General features: G+C 39.9%; 1 non-coding gene across 1 annotated transcript; it reads right to left on the bottom strand.

Annotated features, from left to right (window-relative positions):
- Positions 1–6037: 6037 nt before the first annotated feature.
- LOC132612474 (small nucleolar RNA R71) lies at positions 6038–6143 on the bottom strand. The gene has a single exon (XR_009571832.1). It is a non-coding gene; the product is annotated as a small nucleolar RNA R71 (small nucleolar RNA).
- Positions 6144–19465: the final 13322 nt, after the last annotated feature.

Below are 19465 nucleotides of genomic sequence, written 5' to 3'. Positions count from 1 at the left end.
CCTAATTTTTGACTTCCCATGATTTATTTTAATTATCCAGAGTCCTTGAATGTCAAACGGAGTGAAAATGTGTATTTCCTGTAAGCCAAAGGATTTCTGAAATGGCAAAATAAGTTCTGTGATATTATAAATCATTTGGAATTTGATTTACATATTTTTATAATTCAGCATGAGATGTTTGCTAAAATTCAATCAAGAAGATAATTTGAAACAATTGTTCATTTAATTGTTAAAATTACCAAAAAACTAATTAGCAAGCATTTTTATTCTGTTTAATTCAAGGAACCGTATTAATTGAATAAGTTAATCATTTTATCTCTTAATCCTTAATTTTGTATATTCGATATGCATTTGCATAATTTGTTAGAATTAATCATAATTAATCCAGTGTTTAATTGTGATTAAATTCCACAATAATTAGTTGTTAGTCTATTATGGCCTTGATTGAAATAACCAAATTCATTGGTTCAAATCAATTAAGGTCAGTATTACAAAACTAGCCTTTAATTGTCTTAATTATTCTGTTATGGCCACAATTGAAATAACCAATTCATGGCTTAAAGCAATTGGGGTCGTTCTTGCAAAATTACTTTTTAATGGTTCAAATGACTCAATTATGGCCTTAGTTGAAATAACCAAAGTCATTGGTTCAAAATTAATTAAGGTCCTTATTGCAATTTAACTCTAAATCGGTTAATTAGGCCTAATAGGGCCATAATTGAAATAATAAATTAGATTAAAATCAATTAAGGCCGTATTTGCAAGATTAAGCCCCTTTATATAATTGGCCGTATTTTAAATGGGTTAATTATGTCCTAATTTGATTATAATTGAAATATTGTGATTAATAATCGATATCTTAGTTTAACCTATTTATTAAATTACCCACTTTACCCTTATACGAGTATATACACTAAACATACAGACACATATACAATATATACATGGTGCCCCTTCCTTTTCTTTTAAACTTGGACTGAGGCCCAGTCCACTACCGAACTGACCCGACCCAAATCCAACGAACTAAAGGGGTAATACCCCTTTCATCCTTCATTCTACGCACCAAACACACCCTACCATTCCTCTCTCCTCTCTCTTCCTCTTCCTTCTAAACCCTAGCCCGCCGCCTCACCCCACTTCTTTCTCTTCTGCGTCATATGACCATTTTTGGCAATGTTCGAGAGAAACCTAGTTCTTTCAGGGTTTGCCATGCTCATTTTATCAAAGCATTAAATGCTGCGATAACTCAGAACCTTATCTCTACCCAAACAATGCCTAAACAAGGTAAAACACAACCTTTTTTCACCTTTCTGAGTCAAACACCATGTATTTTAGCAATTTTGTTGTTGTATTTGAATCTTGGAAGGTCGATTTTTATTGGTCCATAGGATATTGGGTCGGATCGACCTAGAATAGGTCGAATCTAACCATGTATGTTTATTTTTTTCTAATCCTAACCGTAGATTTCATAAATCAAGTATTTTACATCTAAAAAATGTACAAGTCCCACATCGTCGGTTTTGAGGGTTTCAATAGTTCTGGGGTTCTATAAATAGAACCCCAATCCTCACATTTACACAGATCGGAACACGCGAAAATAGCATAAAAGCCTGATTTTGGAGCTTCTATATTCGAGATTAGGATCTTTAGTTTAATTTTAGACTTAACTTTCTTAAGTTGGGTCTTCTTAGTTTAAAATTTTCACTTATTTTTCTTCTTGTGTGGTGGCTGAGCTCTTGGATTGGAAGCATTAAGGTTCCAAATTCAATCTTGATTCGGTTGCACACCAAAAAGGTAATCTTTTATCTTGTTATTACTTTCTTTTAGTTTTTTCTGTTTAGTTGGAGTGTTAGTGATGATCTGCTTAGCTTAGATACACTATAAATGTGAGTTATGTTTAGCAGAGATGGTATTCTAATAATGCTGTGTTAGTTTTATTATATTTGTGATGAATGTGGGGTTATGGTGGATCAATAGTACCTTTGTGATTTAGTTTAAATTTGATTCTATCCTGTTTAAACCTACCAGTGCAATAAACCAGCCTTTCTCTTATTGCTTATTTGAAGAAAATGGTTCTAGAGGCATGGGAAATGCTAAAATAAGAATGAATATAAAAGAATGTTGTTGGAATTTAGGGTCCAAAGCTTATTATGATTACTGGAAATGGATCTGAATAGTTTTTCACCATAAAAATAGGATGGGTAAAGTGTGAATGGTATTTGCTGTTCTTTCAGTTTTAATCTGAATACTTTGGTTAGCTATTAGATATGTAAACTAATCTGTTCATTAGTCATGATTGGAAATTAAGTAGATTTTGTGAGCTAAAGATATCTAATAATGTATAAAGGAGTCAACTTATTTAAGCATAGATGATCCAGTCCTATGTAACCTTCTGTATTGATAAGATTAGATGTGTTTGAAGCCTGTTTGACCATAAATGACATTATGTAATTATCATGGGGCAAGACCTAATCTAATTTGTCCTTCATTTAGTAAGTCTAAAATTAGAAGTCTTCACATGGTCTCGACTGTTTCATGAGGGTTGTTTTCTCCTAATTTTGAATGAGACAAGGGAAGAGGAGCGCAATTTGAATCTGTCCCGGTCTTTTATGTATATGCTGTTTGAATCATTGTATGAATTGGTGCTTGAATGTTGAGTAGGTAATGATCATAGTCAAAAGGAGTTAGATAATGCAGTTTAGTCTTTTCTTGAGGGTGAAACGTACTGTTCTGGCCCTATTCTTAGTCTGTCCTTTCGTAAAACCAACCTTAAGATGAGGTGTTTATGATTTTGTTGGGATTTTCATGATAAAAAAAGGGCTGAAATTTACTTCATAACAAGAATGCTAGGGTAGGGTAGTTGAAGATGTTAAAATTTATGTCACAGTTGGGTGAAATATTTAATTGGACTTGGTTTAGGGATGGTATTTGGAAAAGCTTAAGTGTGTATAAGTGAGTTATAAACCATTTGACATGAGGAAACCTTTTAAAGGCACCTTAAGGAGAGGGTTAAGCATGAACCAAGTATAACTTGGATCACAACACTTCTCTCCAAATAAGAGGTGCCATGGTATGTCCTACATGCCTATAGGGTGTATATCTACATTGTTCATACTCCTAGTACTCCAACTGGTATCAGTAAACCAAAAGGGAGAACCAAAAGATGAATTTGTTAAGTGTTTAGACAAGCTGTTAAAAATGGAAGAAGAAACTGCTCACTTCAGGTTGTTAACTCCTAGAAAGTGGATCTAGTAGAAGCCTTAATGTCTAAGTCTCATTGTGATATGAAATTCTATGTTATTTGAGTCATTGGGGCTGTCTGGTCTAAATAATTGTGTTTGAAATAAGTAGGAAGCCTATCTATAAGTAGTTGGTCGATTTCTGGGAACAAAAGGGTGTTGGTTGAGTTGAGATGTTGGTAGTGAGGTTGTGTCTTGAAGAGAATACTAAAGCGACTAAAATCATTTAGTTTGCTGAGACCTTGTGTCATTCTGTCTCTGTGAGGTCTTGTAGAAGACATAGCTTTTCTTTTCATTTAGACCTAAGTGGCAACTCATATGAATGATATATCCCCTTTTTACATACATGCTCTTATTACCGTTAAAGTGACTAAAGTAAAGGTTCATCCCTATGTGTTTTCCGGTCATTTGAATCTGCTCAATTCCAATCTCTTTAGTGTTGTTTCAACTCTGACTTCCGGGTGTTCCAACCCATCTTTATGATCATAATTTGTGATATGTTGGATCCTCTTTAACTTGCATCTCTCTACTATGCTTTGTTATTAACCAACATCATGAATATGCATTAACCGGTCCTCACATTTGTTACTATGTGGATTGTTGATTACTAGAGGGAATATATAACACTAGTGTGAATCATTTGCCTAACATGTATAGAATTAAGCTGAACTTGAACCAACTTTAGTCTCAGATTTGAACATTGTTAAGAACTAAGGACTAACTAGGTGAATAGATGGTCATAAGTGCAAGCTCTAAGAACAAAGAGTATAAATATACACAAATATACATAGATTAGTGAAAAGAGGGAGAGGTATATGATGTGCCGTGAAATTATGGCACATTCGATACTTTTTGGCTATAAGTTTTACTTGTTTTTAAGCAACTCTTGGTCTTTTTGATGTGTTTGTGACATGTTGCAGATGTTTAACGTATTTCGGGAGCAAGTCATGAAAATGGAGTAAAAATTTGTGCAAAGAAAGAAAACTAACTTAAGCCTGATCTATACGGAGGAACATACGGACCGTAGAATATTCATGGTCCGTAAAATCCATCGTAGATACTTAACAGAAAGGGTTCAGACATGAAGTGGAAGTCCAGGAAGAAGTATGGACCGTATAATATTTATGGTCCGTAAAACTCACCGTATGTTGATTCCAGAAGAGTCTTAAAGAGGAGGATTTACGGGCAAGTTATACGGACCGTATAATTTTTACGGTCCGTAAAAGTGGATCGTGCATCTGACAACTGGAGATTTTACGGAAGACTGTCACTGATTCTACGGACCGTATAAAATGTACGGTCCGTACATTGTTCCGTCGAGGGCAATTTTGTTAATCCAATTTTGCACGGTTTTGACTCTTATAAATACCTGATTTTAGATTTCTTGTAAAGACATTACTACATAACTCAGTTTTTATTTTCCTTAACATTAGTTGCTCATAGTTTTGAAATCTTTTGGAGATTACAAACAATTGCAAGTAATTTCTCAAGTCCAAGCAATCAATTGTAAGCATTATGATTCCCATTATTTCTTATTGTTCTTCTTCCTCTATGAGTAGCTAATTTCCCTTACTAGGGTTGTGAACCCAATGATGGGTGTTGTGTGATTGGGTTGTGATTGATATATACATAATGGATTATTAGGGTTTAGTTATTCTTCATTCTTCATTCATAATTAATGGTTACAAACATTGATTAAAGCCATAAACCTTGGTTTATTTAGGAAAATAATTAGGGTTGGTAAGAATAACTAACAAGGACTCAAAGCTTTAAATCTTGTTTAATAAATTCAGTAAGGAATAAGAAGAATTTACTTGGCATGATTAATCGTTCTTCATAGTTACTTTCTTATATTTGAGAAAATCATAGAAAGAGATAATCTTTATTTATTGGGAAATAGTAGAGCTTCATATAGAGATTAAGTGCATTCATATAATGATCCATTAGAAGTATATCGAGATCAATACCCATGATCATACACTCTATCTAATGGGGACACAACCTTAGTTTCTTTTACCATAAATTTCCACCAAAGCAAGTAGATAGCAATTACTTATAGAAAAACCAACTATTACCCAAATCAACGGATTAAGACATTAGACCTAAGCTTAGCATCCTACGATTTTAGTAACCTTTTCACACCATATTCCCTGTGGGATTCGACCCATACCTTGTTGGGTTACTATATTTGACAACGTCCGCGTTATAACATTATTAGGTGTAATTTGAGCGTATCAAATTTTTGCGCCATTGCCGGGGAATACGGTTTTGAAATTACTAAATAGTGTTTGCTATATTGAAGTCTTTTTATTATTCCATCACACCTTGTTTGCTATTCTGTGGAAACCGGGTGAACATGAATCAGAATCAGCAAAATCAACATGCTGGCAACCAGGGGAATTGATTGAACAATCAGGCGAATGAATCAGATGATGAGAATATTTTCGCTGATCTTATTGCAGAGGAGGACTATGCATCTGCTATTGCTCAGCCTCGAGTTGTAGCTGCTAGCGTGAAAATTGACTCCTCTCTATACCAGTTGTTGAAGCTTGAGGGTTACTTTCAGAACTCTACCGAGAATGACCCTCAACGTCATTTGCAGAATTTTATGGATATGTGTGCTAATCACAACCAGAACAACGTTCCACAAGATGCTATTCGGTTGAGGTTATTCAAATATTCCTTGACTGGGGAGGCAAGAACATGGTTTAAGAAGCTGCCCCGAAATTCAATTACTTCATGGGCAGAGATGGTGACTGCTTTTCTCACAAAATGGTTCCCCCCTAGCAAGAAGGCTGAAATTCGTGACAAGATATATGAATTCAAGCAGCGACCGGGGGAACAACTATATGAAGCCTGGGAGAGATTCAAGGAGTATTTGCAGAAGAGCCCGAAGCATGGTATTCCAGAACACATATTAATGGAGAAGTTCTACCGAGGGCTAGATGCAGTGACACAGTTAGTTTCTAATAATGCAGCTGATGGTTGTTTCATGAACAAAACTTTTCGATGAGTGACCAACATACTTAACAAGCTGACGACTCATAATCAGGCTTGGCACTCAAACAATGCTAATGTGGTACCATATGGTAGTGCTATGATCCAGAATATATTAAAGGAGAATCAAGACACCCAGCAAACATTGGCAGAACTTGCAACAAATATTTCCTTGCTAATGAAAAAGTTTGATGAATCCCAGATCAAGAAGGAAAATGTTTGTGAGGAGGATACAGTTTTGCCAAAAGGGATGTACCATACTCAAGATGGTCCGTTCCATGAGGGGCCACCTATGCAAGTTGAAGATGCTAATTATGTTAATAACTCTCAAGGAGGTTACCAAAGACAGAATTACCAAGGTGGTTATCAGAATCAGAATCAATGGAGACCTCGGCAAGGTCAAGGTGCTTATAACAACTCTGGGAACTACAACAATAATTATGGTGGTGCGAACTAAGGGAGCTATAACAGCAACAACAATTTCGGGAACAAAATTTCCAATCCTTATATACCACCAAAAGGGCAGTCAATAGAGTAAGGTAGTTCGAAGGTTGAAGCAATGCTTGAGAAAATTCTGTTCAATCAATCTAAGTCTGAAAGGACTTTATCTGGGCTGACAGAAACAGTGGGTTTCCATATAGCGGCTATTCAGAAGCTTGAGTCACAGATGAGGGATATTTCTAGAGAGCAGCACCCTCCTAAAAAGGGAGGACTGCCGAGTGACACTATTCCAAATCCAAAGAGTGGGGGAGGCAGTGTAGATCGTGTGTTTGCCATCACTACTAGGAGTGATAAAATACTCCGGGGGGCTGATGAGAAGGTGATTGATCTTGAGCCGATAGATGAAGAGGATGAGGTGCAGTCTGAAGCACCCATCATTGCTGATGAGAATCCTACTTACAAGAAGGTTGCTGATATTCCAGAGATGGTGAAGGAAGCTGATAACATAAGCAAGCAGGCTGTAAAAGGGGCTCTCCGCCCTTTGACGCAGCTTTTCAAATCTAAACCTCCCTTTCCTCAGAGGTTGGTAAAGAAGAAGGAAGATGTTAAGTTTGAGAAGTTTTATGATCAGTTGAAGCAGCTATCTCTAAATTTTCCCTTCTTGGAAGCTGTCAAGGAGATGCCCGGTTTTGCTAAATATTTGAAGGATCTGCTGACCAAGAAGAAGACGGTTCAACATGAAACTGTGAGTTTGACTCACACTGTGAGTTCCATCATTTCAACTACAACTGTTCAGAAAAAGAGAGATCCTAGGGCGTTCATCATTCCTTGTTCTGTTGGGCACCATCATTTTGCTCGTGCTTTGTGTGATAATGGGGCGAGTATTAATTTGATACCTCTTGCTATATACAAACAATCAGGTTTGGGGATGCCAAGGCCGACTACTATGAGGTTACAAATGGCTGATAGGTCTATCAAAAGGTCTGTTGGGGTGGTTTATGATGTGCTTGTGCAGGTTGATGATTTTATGTTACCCGCTGATTTTGTGATTCTTGACTGTGCTGTTGATCGGGACATTCCTATTATTTTGGGGAGACCTTTCCTTGCTACAAGGAGAGCTCTGATGGATTCGGAGAAAAATGGAATCAAGTTCCGAGTCAACGATGAAGAAGTGACTTTTCAGGCTAGCAAAGTGATGAAGTTACCAAGTGCTTACGAGAGTATTTCGGTAATTGATTCATTTGATGTTGTTGATGAAGCAGTGGAGTTCAATATGGAAGGCTATGTGGAGACAGTGAATTCACTTGTTGGGTTGGGCTCATATTCATACCACCTAAAGAAGCTAAATCTTGATCTGGAAAATAGAACAACTCCTCCAGCAAAGCGTTCGATCATTGAGCCACCTAAGTTGGAGCTTAAGCAGCTCCCATCACATTTGAAATATGAGTTCCTTGGTCCGAACAGTACATTACCGGTGATTGTTTCAGCCCTACTGACTGAGGCGCAGATTCTACAGCTTTTTGAGGTGTTACGGGAGTATAGGCGTGGTATTGGTTGGACCATAGCAGACATCCGAGGTATTCCATCTGGGATCTGTGAGCACAAAATCCAGTTGGAGGAGGATAGCAAACCAAGTGTAGAGCATCAGAGGCGACTGAACGAGAATATGCAAGAGGTTGTCAAGAAAGAGATCATCAAATGGTTAGATGCAGGAGTAGTGTACCCAATTGCTGATAGTAAATGGGTGTTCCTAAGAAGGGCGGCATCACGGTTGTGCCGAATGCAAAGAATGAGTTGATCCCAACCAGAACGGTCATCAGATAGAGAGTTTGCATGGACTATCGCAAGCTCAACACATCCACTTGCAAGGGCCATTTCCCTATGCCCTTCATTGATCAGATGTTTGATAGGCTAGCGGGGTGTTCCTACTATTTCTTTCTTGATGGTTATTTAGGCTACAATCAGATCAACATTGCTTTGGAAGATCAGGAGAAGACAATTTTTACTTGTCCTTATGGGACGTTTGCATTTAGCCAGATGCCTTTTGGTTTGTGTAATGCACCAGCCACTTTTCAGAGGTGCATGATGTCAATCTTCTCTGACATGGTAGACGATTTCTTGGAAGTGTTCATAGATGACTTTTATGTTGTGGGTGATTCGTGTGAAGATTGTCTTGGCCATCTGGGTAAAGTGCTAAAACGATGTGAGGAGACAAATCTCGTGCTAAATTGGGAGAAGTGCCATTTTATGGTGAAGGAAGGAATCGTCCTCGGTCACAAAATCTCTTAAAAGGGAATCGAGGTCGATCAAGCAAAAATTGATGTGATTGCAAAACTTCCATCACCTATCTCGGTCAAAGGTGTCCGAAGTTTCTTGGGACATGCTGGCTTCTACAGGCGCTTCATCAAATATTTCTCCAAGATTGCCAACCCAATGTGCAAGCTTCTTGAAAAAGAGGCGAAGTTTGCGTTTGATGATAAGCGCCGGAAGGCGTTTGAGGAGTTAAAAGAGCGTCTCACTACTGCTCCTATTATTGTTGCTCCTGACTGGTCCCTGCCATTTGAGCTGATATGTGATGCTAGTGGTTTCGCAATAGGTGTTGTGCTCGGGCAGAGGCACAATAAAATTATGCACCCAATCTATTATGTAAGCAGAACACTGAATGCTGCCCAGATGAATTACACAGTGACGGAGCAAGAGCTGCTTGCCATTGTGTTTGTTTTTGATAAATTTCGGGCCTACTTGTTGGGGTCTAAAGTAGTGGTTTACACTGATCATACAGCCTTGAGATACCTCATGGCAAAGAAGGAAGCAAAGTCGCGACTGATCAGATGGGTGCTATTGCTGCAAGAGTTTGATTTTGAGGTGAAGGACCGCAAGGGCACTGAAAACTAGGTTTCTGACCATCTCTCTCGGCTTGAAGAGGCTGGGAGACGCTTGATATAGATGATGCTTTTCCGGATGAGAGTGTGTTGGCTGTGTCAATGGAGGTGGCACCGTGGTATGCTGACATTGCCAATTATTTAGTATTAGGCATAGTTCCAGAAGATATCAAGGCCTACCAAAAGAAGAAATTCTTGCGGGATGCTCGGCAGTACTATTAGGACGAGCCTTATTTGTTCCGAACATGCGCTGACAACATCATTCGGGGTTGTGTTCCTGAAAGTAAAGTGATGGCAATTCTAAAGGCGTACCATGACTCTCCTGTTGGGGGTCATCATAGCGGAAACCGGACTGCGGTGAAGGTACTTGAGTGCGGCTATTACTGGCCGACCATTTTTCATGATTCTAATCTATTGGTGCGGTCCTGTGATCAATGTCAAAGGCAAGGGAACATCGGCAGAAGGCAAGAGATGCCTATGAATTTTGTTATAGAGGTAGAAGTGTTCGATGTCTGGGGGATTGACTTTATAGGACCCTTTGTGAGTTCGGGTGGCATGCGATACATTTTGGTTGCTGTGAACTATGTGTCAAAATGGGTAGAAGCGGTGGCTTTACCTAATAACGAGGCCAAGTGTGTTATGGGGTTCCTCGAGAAGAACATATTTACTCATTTTGGTACTCCGAGGGCTATAATCAGCGATGGTGGATCCCACTTTTGTAATAGAGTTTTCGCGGGACTGATGGAGAAATATGGTGTAAAACATAGGGTGGCAACACCTTATCACCCTCAGTCAAGTGGGCAGGTTGAAATATCTAATAGGGAGTTCAAGAGTATTCTAGCGAAAACAGTAAATGCAAATAGAACTGATTGGGCCCGCAAGCTCGATGATGTTCTATGGGCATACAGGACTGCTTTCAAGACTCTGATTGGGACTTCATCCTTCAAGCTTGTATTCGGAAAAGCTTGTCACTTGCCAATTGAACTTGAGCACAAGGCTATGTGGGCGCTGAAGAAACTGAATATGGATTGGGAGGAAGCAACCAAGCTCAGGTTGTTTCAACTAAATGAGATGGATGAGTTTTGGAACCAGGCATATGAGAGTGCAACACTTTATAAACAAAGGATGAAGCAATACCATGACAAGAAGATCCTGAAGCGAGTGTTCTACAAGGGTGACCCTGTATTGCTGTTTAACTCTCGGTTGAAGTTGCTGCCTGGTAAGCTTAAATCAAGGTGGTCTGGTCCGTTTGAGGTGGTAGGTGTTTCGCCCCATGGAGCGGTTGAGTTAAAGTGCGGAGATGGAACTCGGACATTTAAGGTGAATGGGCAGAGACTGAAGCACTATCACGGAATGGTTTCGGAGGATAGGATTGTTGACTGCTACAGGTTGAAGCACCTCGGAACGAACAATGATCTTGTGTATGCAGATAAGGAGTGAATGCTTACCACCGTCGTGCCCGCGACGTTAAATCAAGCGCTTCTTGGGAGGCAACCCAAGTGTAATGTTTATTTTTCATTCTGTTTTTGTTTGCAGCATATAGGGTAATGTTTGTTTTGGTGCAGGATACAAAGAATAGACACAGGCATATCTACGCCAGAATCTACGGTCCGTATATGGAAGCGTAGATTGAAGAAGAAAAAAACATGGTTCTCTGTTAATGATCTACGCCAGAATCTACGGTCTGTGTATTTTATACGGTCCGTAGATGGAAGCGTAGAACATGAGTCAGGTAAAAGCTCTTACTGCCCTTGATTTACGCCATAACATACGGACCGTATAATTTATACGTGCCGTTTGTTTAAGCGTGAACCGAGGATCGTCAGATCAATTTACCATCGCATATCTACGGACAGATCTACAGCCGTGAAATTTATACGGTCGTAGATTTCAAGCGTAAAGGGCCAGGTAAGTTTAAACAAACATTTCACGGAAAAAAAAACGCATAAGGTATACAAAATAAATTGAGCGTTATTTTTGCTTCAACTTCAAACCAAAATCAACCGCTTCTCTCCCTTTCAAATTCAAACACCCTAAATTCACTCCCTCAAATCCCTCCACTACCAAACCACATCCCTAAAAACACTCCTCCCCCACCATATCCATGAAAAACCATAAAAAAAAAAAGTTACAAAAAAAACCCTTCTCACCCACAACAGTTGAAGCAAAGAAAAAAAGGAGTTTTATTTGTATTCCTTTCCTACTAATATTTTTCAGTGAAGTTATTCATCTCTGTCCCTATCAGGTTTGTTAATGCTCTCATACCCTAGTTATGATCGCATGTGTGCTTCCTAGATACCCTTATGGGTGATTTCTGGGATTTTTATTGATTAAGGGAATAGAACTTGAAATCAGATGGGGCGGGGATTTGGTTGTGTTGCTGAACATTGGACTCATGGGACACGAGAATTCGAAAATCCCATTGGGTCCGTGCGCATTTCGAGTGTGTATGTCTTTAATTGATATAACCATTCGTTATGCCCACCAATTGTCCGATGAAATGCTTGAATGAGAAAAAAGAATAGGTTGGGATGAAGTCTGAGTAACCCCAATATGATACGAGCAAAATAACAGGGTTCTATGTCTAAGAACAAGTTTTGAATACATAGGGTCAGGGAGAAGTCTGGGTAACTGATTATAAAGAAAAGTACATATACGGATAAATTTACGAACCGTAGAAATTATACGGACCGTAAATTTGTGTCGTATATATATCATGTTCAGTGAGTCTCTCTGTTCCTGTTTTACGACATAACTTACGGACCATAACTTGTGTCGTAAAACAGTTGACTCAGTTCCCAAAATTCCTGTCGCAAAATTTACGAAGAGTTTTACGGACCGTATAACTCCATCGTAAAAATTTACGGACCGTATGTTTTTCACGGCCCGTATATAAAAAAAAAAAGTTTTGCATCCTTGTCTACATGTTCATTATTACATATACTAATATGTAGTCCACAGGTATGGCTTAAACAAGAGGTCGTGATCAGGGCACAGAACAGGGCCGAGGGCGAGGCCGAACCCAAGTCCAAACTAGGCTCCGCGATGAAGACCAGGCTCCTGTGGCACGAACCACAAGGCTACGAAGAGCAGCCCAACCTCCGGCACATTCCCCGTCTGATAAGGGGACCAGCAGTGATGGGGAGCACTCATCAAGCTCTCCTGACCTGCCTAGTCGAGAAGAGGCGACTAATGCACCGGAAGACTCTGAAGCTGAAGAGGTGGCACGCCTAAATGAGAACAGAATGAAGGAGCGGTCTGAACATGCTGTTAGGTTCTCGGTCCAAAGCTCAAAAGAAAGATATGATAAAGGGCTAGAGCCAAAGGAAGGAGGATAGGGTTTCCGCCGGAACATCTATGAGGAGAGGCGGATCAGTTTCGAAGGGTTGGAACACTTCCCAACCATACAGGCTATCATTGATCACCATGGATGGGGATTCCTTAGCCAGCCACTCAGCACATATGTACCATCTATTGTGAAAGAGTTCTACGGCAATTATGCGGCGGAGATAAACAACAGGTACAGGCCAGCCCAATAATCAAAGACAGTGGTACGACTCCAAAAGGAGTCTATTAGAGGTGTAAGGATTGATTTCTCCAGCAAGGTCATCAACCGTTTTTACTTCGGGAACAACTATGAACCGCTGGCAAACACTGATGAGTTAGACTATAGATTGGCGGGGAACAGGACTGACCAAATGAGAGAAGTACTGTGGGTGGCCTCGGTTATTGCTAGAGGGAATCCAGTTTGGCGCACAAATTCTGGCGTCCTGATAAAAAGAAAGATCTTTCAGTACAGGCACAACTCTGGTGAAGTGTCCTAATGCACAGGCTACATCCAACCCAGACAGATAATCATCTCACTATAACCTAGGCGATTGTAGTGGCTTCCATCATGTCCCGGTATGCAGTTGATATAGCGAAATTGATAGCCAATGAGGTTCGAATGCGGGCAACTCAGCCTGGTCTTTCATTGGTTTTCCCATGCTTGATTACGACCCTTTGTCTGAAGCCTGACATCCAAAAGTTTCCTTACTGGGACTATAAGCTGGAGGCAAAACACATCTACAGTTTGATAAAGAGTAAAGATAAAGAGGTTAAGGATAGGTTGGCAGCAGCCCGAGGTGGTGTGACAGCCCCATAATTTGTGCCATATGAGTACGATCAGCATGAGGATAAGGATACGACATTAGAGGAGATCACTGAGGGTTTTGAGACTGCCGCCACGACAGTACCAGCTCCTATAGCGGTTCTGGAGGCATCGTCGAGCCCCACCTATTCCACAACCCCTGGGTTGCTACTGAGTCGGTTCCCACGCCTGCACCACCTGCTACAAGACTTACTTCCACATCTATAGCATTTCCTGGAGGTATAATGATTCCATTTAACAGACAGAACTTCCATGACTCATATGTAAAGGCGGACAGAGCCGATCAACAGATCACTAGCCTATTAGGGGAGTTGGAGAAAGTTATAGCATGGGCAGTTCGGAAAGAGATGGAGTCGCTACAGGAGTCCCTTAGCCAGTTTCACCGTCAAATTCACTCCAGAATTGATGGTATTGATAGGCGAGTACTTGAGTTGGAGAGGGTACCGTCATCAGCAGACTTGAGAGAAGTGAAGAAGGATATTACTTAACTCAAGGACGACGTCCTTGCACTTCAGGTAAAGGAGGGGGGAATGTTTGAGAGCCCCCCCAATCAGCTATGCTGATTGACTTGGCATCTTTGGTGCCAGTGGTGCGACTTTCTAGGGAGGAGCCCTCGACCCAAGCTAGAGGCAAGAGGCTGAGATCAGAGGAAGATGATGAAGAGGTCGACATAATAGAGTTAGAAGAGTGCCAGCTGCGGCTTTCCACGCGGAAATCTATGGTTGATTTCCACTACACATGGGCACCGAGCAGTTTGGATCCCTTTGTAGAGCAGACGGTACCTAGCATTAAGGTACCAGAGGGGGCCGGGACTTCTGTTCCCCCAACGGACCCACTTCCGCAGACTCAGACCGAGCCTCCCAGCAACATAGTTGACCCAGCACCCACTGAGACTGATGCAGTGGAGGCTCAGCAGGAGCATCGCACATAGTGTGCCTCAGGTAGTCCTATCCCTTGTCTTGTTTATGCATACGCTGATGCACTGAGGGCAGTGCATGCTTCTTTAGTTGGGGGTGGGACTATTTGATAGTAGTGTAGTGTAAATATGTGTTTAGGAACCCTCTCGGCTTTTCTTGCCAGAGTTATTTTCCTGAGGGGGGGTTTTATTTTGTTGAAACTGGCATGTTTAGGATGTTGCTTAGATTGAGTAGAGTAATTTTGACTTATTTGGTGTTACTTTGTAGCTGATGGCATGTGTTATGGTTTGTTGGAAATTTTGGACCCCTCGAAAATTTGAAAAATGCATACTTAGAACAGTTATTGGTTGACATGATTGATTCTTTATATGATATTATGATTATTGTGGTATTGTGTGTGATAAAAGACTACTTAGGAGGTCACAAGTGTAAAAATAATTGTCCTTATGCAAATGTGTGTGTGAGTTGTTAGTTTAATTTTGTTTAAGCATGTATAATCTAGAACTTGCCTCGTTGGTCTTGTTTGAAATCCGAAAGTTAGTTTAGTTGTGAAATGATCTTAGGCTTTCTTTGTGTAAATAGTCACTTTGCCTAAATAAGCCTTACCAAAAGCTGAAAATATCCCTAGTTTCCCTTTTTGAGCCTTTTGACCTTTTTCTTGGCTAGCCAAATATGAAACCTCACTCGTTGTGAAATTTATCCATCTTCGCACCCGTTCCCTCCTTGATGCTACTAGATAGATGAGGCAAAGTGCCTAAGTTGGGGGTGAATTAAATGTGAAGTAGATGTTAAAAACATAAGTTGGGGGTGGTGGAGTTTGCTAGTGGAGATTCGATATGGTAGTTGCATATATATATATAAAAAAAGAATCAGAAAAATTTAACACAAAAAGATTTGCAAGTTGTTTAGGAATAAAGCCACATCGAGGTCGAAAACTTGAAAGAAAATAAAAGGGGTGAATTAAGGTGAAAAGATGTTGTAGTGTTCAAGGAGGGGGAAGTCACTAATATCCAAAGAGTATCCTACTCGTCCCTAAGCCTACATTACAAGCCGAAACAAGTCCTAATGTGATCACAACCGAACAAACCTAGGATGAAAACATAGAAAATAAGGGCAAGTCTGTGGTATTTGCATGTGTAGATATGAATTTCTTTGTGAGTGTGAGTGTTTTTCTTTTCTCTTTTGTCTTCGTCTCATTCTTGTTGTATATGTGTGTTGGGACATTCTTTGGTCTATGTGAGGGCATAAGGATGAGAATTGAGCAAAATAAAGTGACCGCCTAAAGTAGCGTTTGTGTGCATCATAATATGTTCGATAATATAATGTCATGCATTGAAGCTTCATTGTTAGTCATAATATTCTCGGGTGGTGCATATGGGTTAAAATAGAAAAATGGGGTGGTCTTTGGGAAAACGTGCATGCTAGGAGTTCAGAGTCAAAACCAATGTAGACATCAGTACTTTGCGATATCTAAGTGGTAGATTGAGTCATTGTGTTGTGCGACTTGCTTGAGGACAAGCAAAGACTTTAAGTTGGGGGTGTTGATGTGCCGTGAAATTATGGCACATTCGATACTTTTTGGCTATAAGTTTTACTTGTTTTTAAGCAAGTCTTGGTCTTTTTGATGTGTTTGTGACATGTCGCAGATGTTTAACGTATTTCGGGAGCAAGTCATGAAAATGCAGTAAAAATTTGTGCAAAGAAAGAAAACTAACTGAAGCCTGATCTATACGGAGGAACATACGGACCATAGAATATTCACGGTCCGTAAAATCCATTGTAGATGCTTAACAGAAAGGGTTCAGACATGAAGTGGAAGTCCAGGCAGAAGTACGGACCGTATAATATTTACGGTCCGTAAAACTCACCGTATGTTGATTCCAGAAGAGTCTTAAAGAGAAGAGGATTTACGGGCAAGCTATACGGACCGTATAATATTTACGGTCCGTAAAAGTGGATCGTCCATCTGACAACTGGAGATTTTACGGAAGACTGTCATTGATTCTACGGACCGTATAAAATGTACGGTCCGTACATTGTTCCGTTGAGGGCAATTTTTTCAATCCAATTTTGCACGGTTTTGACTCTTATAAATACCTGATTTTAGGTTTCTTCTAAAGACATTACTACAGAACTTAGTTTTTATTTTCCTTAACATTAGTTACTCATAGTTTTGAAATCTTTTGGAGATTACAAACAATTGTAAGTAATTTCTCAAGTCCAAGCAATCAATTGTAAGCATTATGATTCCCATTATTTCTTATTGTTCTTCTTCCTCTATGAGTAGCTAATTTCCCTTACTAGGGTTGTGAACCCAATGATGGGTGTTGTGTGATTGGGTTGTGATTGATATATACATAATGGATTATTAGGGTTTAGTTATTCTTCATTCTTCATTCATAATTAGTGGTTGCAAACATTGATTAAAGCCATAAACCTTGGTTTATTTGGGAAAATAATTAGGGTTGGTAAGAATAACTAACAAGGACTCAAAGTTTTAAACTTTGTTTAATAAATTCACTTAGGAATAAGAAGAATTTACTTGGCATGATTAATCATTCTTCATAGTTACTTTCTTATATTTGGGAAAATCATATAAAGAGATAATCTTTATTTATTGGGAAATAGTAAAGATTCATATAAAGATTAAGTGCATTCATATAATGATCCATTAGAAGTATATCGAGATCAATACCTATGATCATACACTCTATCTAACGGGGACACAACCTTAGTTTCTTTTACCATAAATTTTTACCAAAGCAAGTAGATAGGAATTAGTTATAGAAAAAACCAACTATTACCAAAATCATCGGATTAAGTCATTAGACCTAAGCTTAGCATCCTACGATTTTAGTAACCTTTTCACACCATATTCCCTGTGGGATTCGACCCCAACCTTGTTGGGTTACTATATTTGACAACGTCCGCGTTATACCATTAATAGGTGTAATTTGAGCGTATCAGGCTACTGAATCTGGTTGGTAACCAACCCACCGGAAGGGATAACACAAGAATAATACTATGAGGAGAACGTCCCCGAGGAAGTGAAGGAGTTGGTGATAAACTATATACCACTAGAGATGAGGCCAGAGACACATCGAGAAGGAGCCCCAGAAGAGGGAAATGAGAATCAGGGAGCTGAATTTGACCCGTGGATGATGGAGTTAGATCCACAAGAAGAGTCAGAGCCTCAAGAGAAAGCCTCCGAACAATAAAAAGCTGAAGAAGAGCAATCAGAGGAAGTTAAGCCCCAAGATATGGAACAGGAAGAGTCTGAACCTAGGGACATAGAGGTTGAGAAAGCCCAAGAGCCTTTTGGGATGTTCCTCAAGTTTTAAGAAGAAGCAAATGATATGAATAATGAGTCTGACTAATATGCCCCTACCGACGAGGGATCTGATTTCTATGCACCCCCACCTGAGCTGGTATCATCTGCATCCAGCATGGCATTAGGAAATTTTGGAAGAGCAGACCCTTATCTACTCGCTTGGTGAAGCGTAGCCTTCAAAGCCCGATCTTTCCAGTTCAGAATGGCTCCTCGACCAATCAGTTGTAAGGACGTGTTCGAGAAAAATGCAAGTTATGGGGATACCTTGCACCACTCGATTCAGACTGCCAGTCCCCAAGTTAGTCTACACCTACAAAAGATGCCCGTTTCACCTCAATCAGGAGTACCATACCTTGAATGAATGTTTGGGATTAAGGCGAAGGATTGTTAGCTTAATTGATGATAGGATCATTGGAACATTATGGGGACCACATACCCTACAAGTCCATGACCCTATCGTCCCAGGAGAAGGAGTCACTGCCGAAACTCAGATCTGGCGGTTTGATTTCACAGTCTTTGAGGAGACGTATACCCGTATGTTCTTAACTTTGGCTAATTTGAGGAAAACTAGACTCGTGGAACCTGTCCCAACAGGAACAAATTTTGCTTGTACCATCCTGGAGGTATGGGACATGACACTGAAGAATGCTATACATTCAAGCTCCAGCTCGAGCATATGATTAAGATGGGGGACATTTTGGTCATCCTCCCACCACAATACTGAGAAGAAAGGAAAGATGAGAAGAGCGAGTTTGTAAGGATAGTGACTCGCGGAGCTACATTTTTGGGTAGATAGTAGGTGTCCCCCACTTTTGCACATAAAAATTTGCCCCCTCCCCATATAAATATGTAAGGAACTGCGCCGACCTGCTGTCCCAATAGAGGGATACCCGTCTCTAGTTAGGATTAGCCTAAAAGGATATTTAAGAAAAATGTATATCCTTCTGTTGTAAAACGAACTACGATAGGGCCTGATTTCCACTGGTGGGATACGTAGGGTGTCTACGTAAGACTCGGCCTCTACATAATATAAAATATAATCCCCCTCCCCTCGGTTATTTTAGCTTTGGTAAAAGAAAAAAGGTTGGCCAAAATAAGTCAACCTCAAAGCCTATTGGATCGAGATCCACCCAAACCCAAAAAGGGCCCTATAAACTCTGAACCTTTAGAACAAAGGGTCAATCAGTATTCTGGGTTTAATACATAACTCTATGTGCTACGTGCGCTCTTAAATACTAATATGTGGCATCTTGCTTTTATATTTATGTCCTAGTAACTAACTTTGTCTACCATTGAGTTATTCTTATCTTATAGAACGAGGCCGATTAGTTTAGTACCGAAAGCTGGCATACTTCACGAAACCAAAGGCCGCATTAGTATCCCTCTCGAACAAAAATTAAGGAAAAGAGAAAATGACTGGTACACCAGATAATGGTAGAAAATAAGCTCGTTCTCCGTGAGGGAGGTACCCAAGATCTATAGAAGTGTCGTCTCAAGAAGATTTGATC

This window comes from Lycium barbarum, chromosome 9 (genome assembly GCF_019175385.1).
Source record: "Lycium barbarum isolate Lr01 chromosome 9, ASM1917538v2, whole genome shotgun sequence".
Lineage (NCBI taxonomy): Eukaryota > Viridiplantae > Streptophyta > Magnoliopsida > Solanales > Solanaceae > Lycium > Lycium barbarum.
This window is presented reverse-complemented; position numbering and strand designations above follow the sequence as displayed.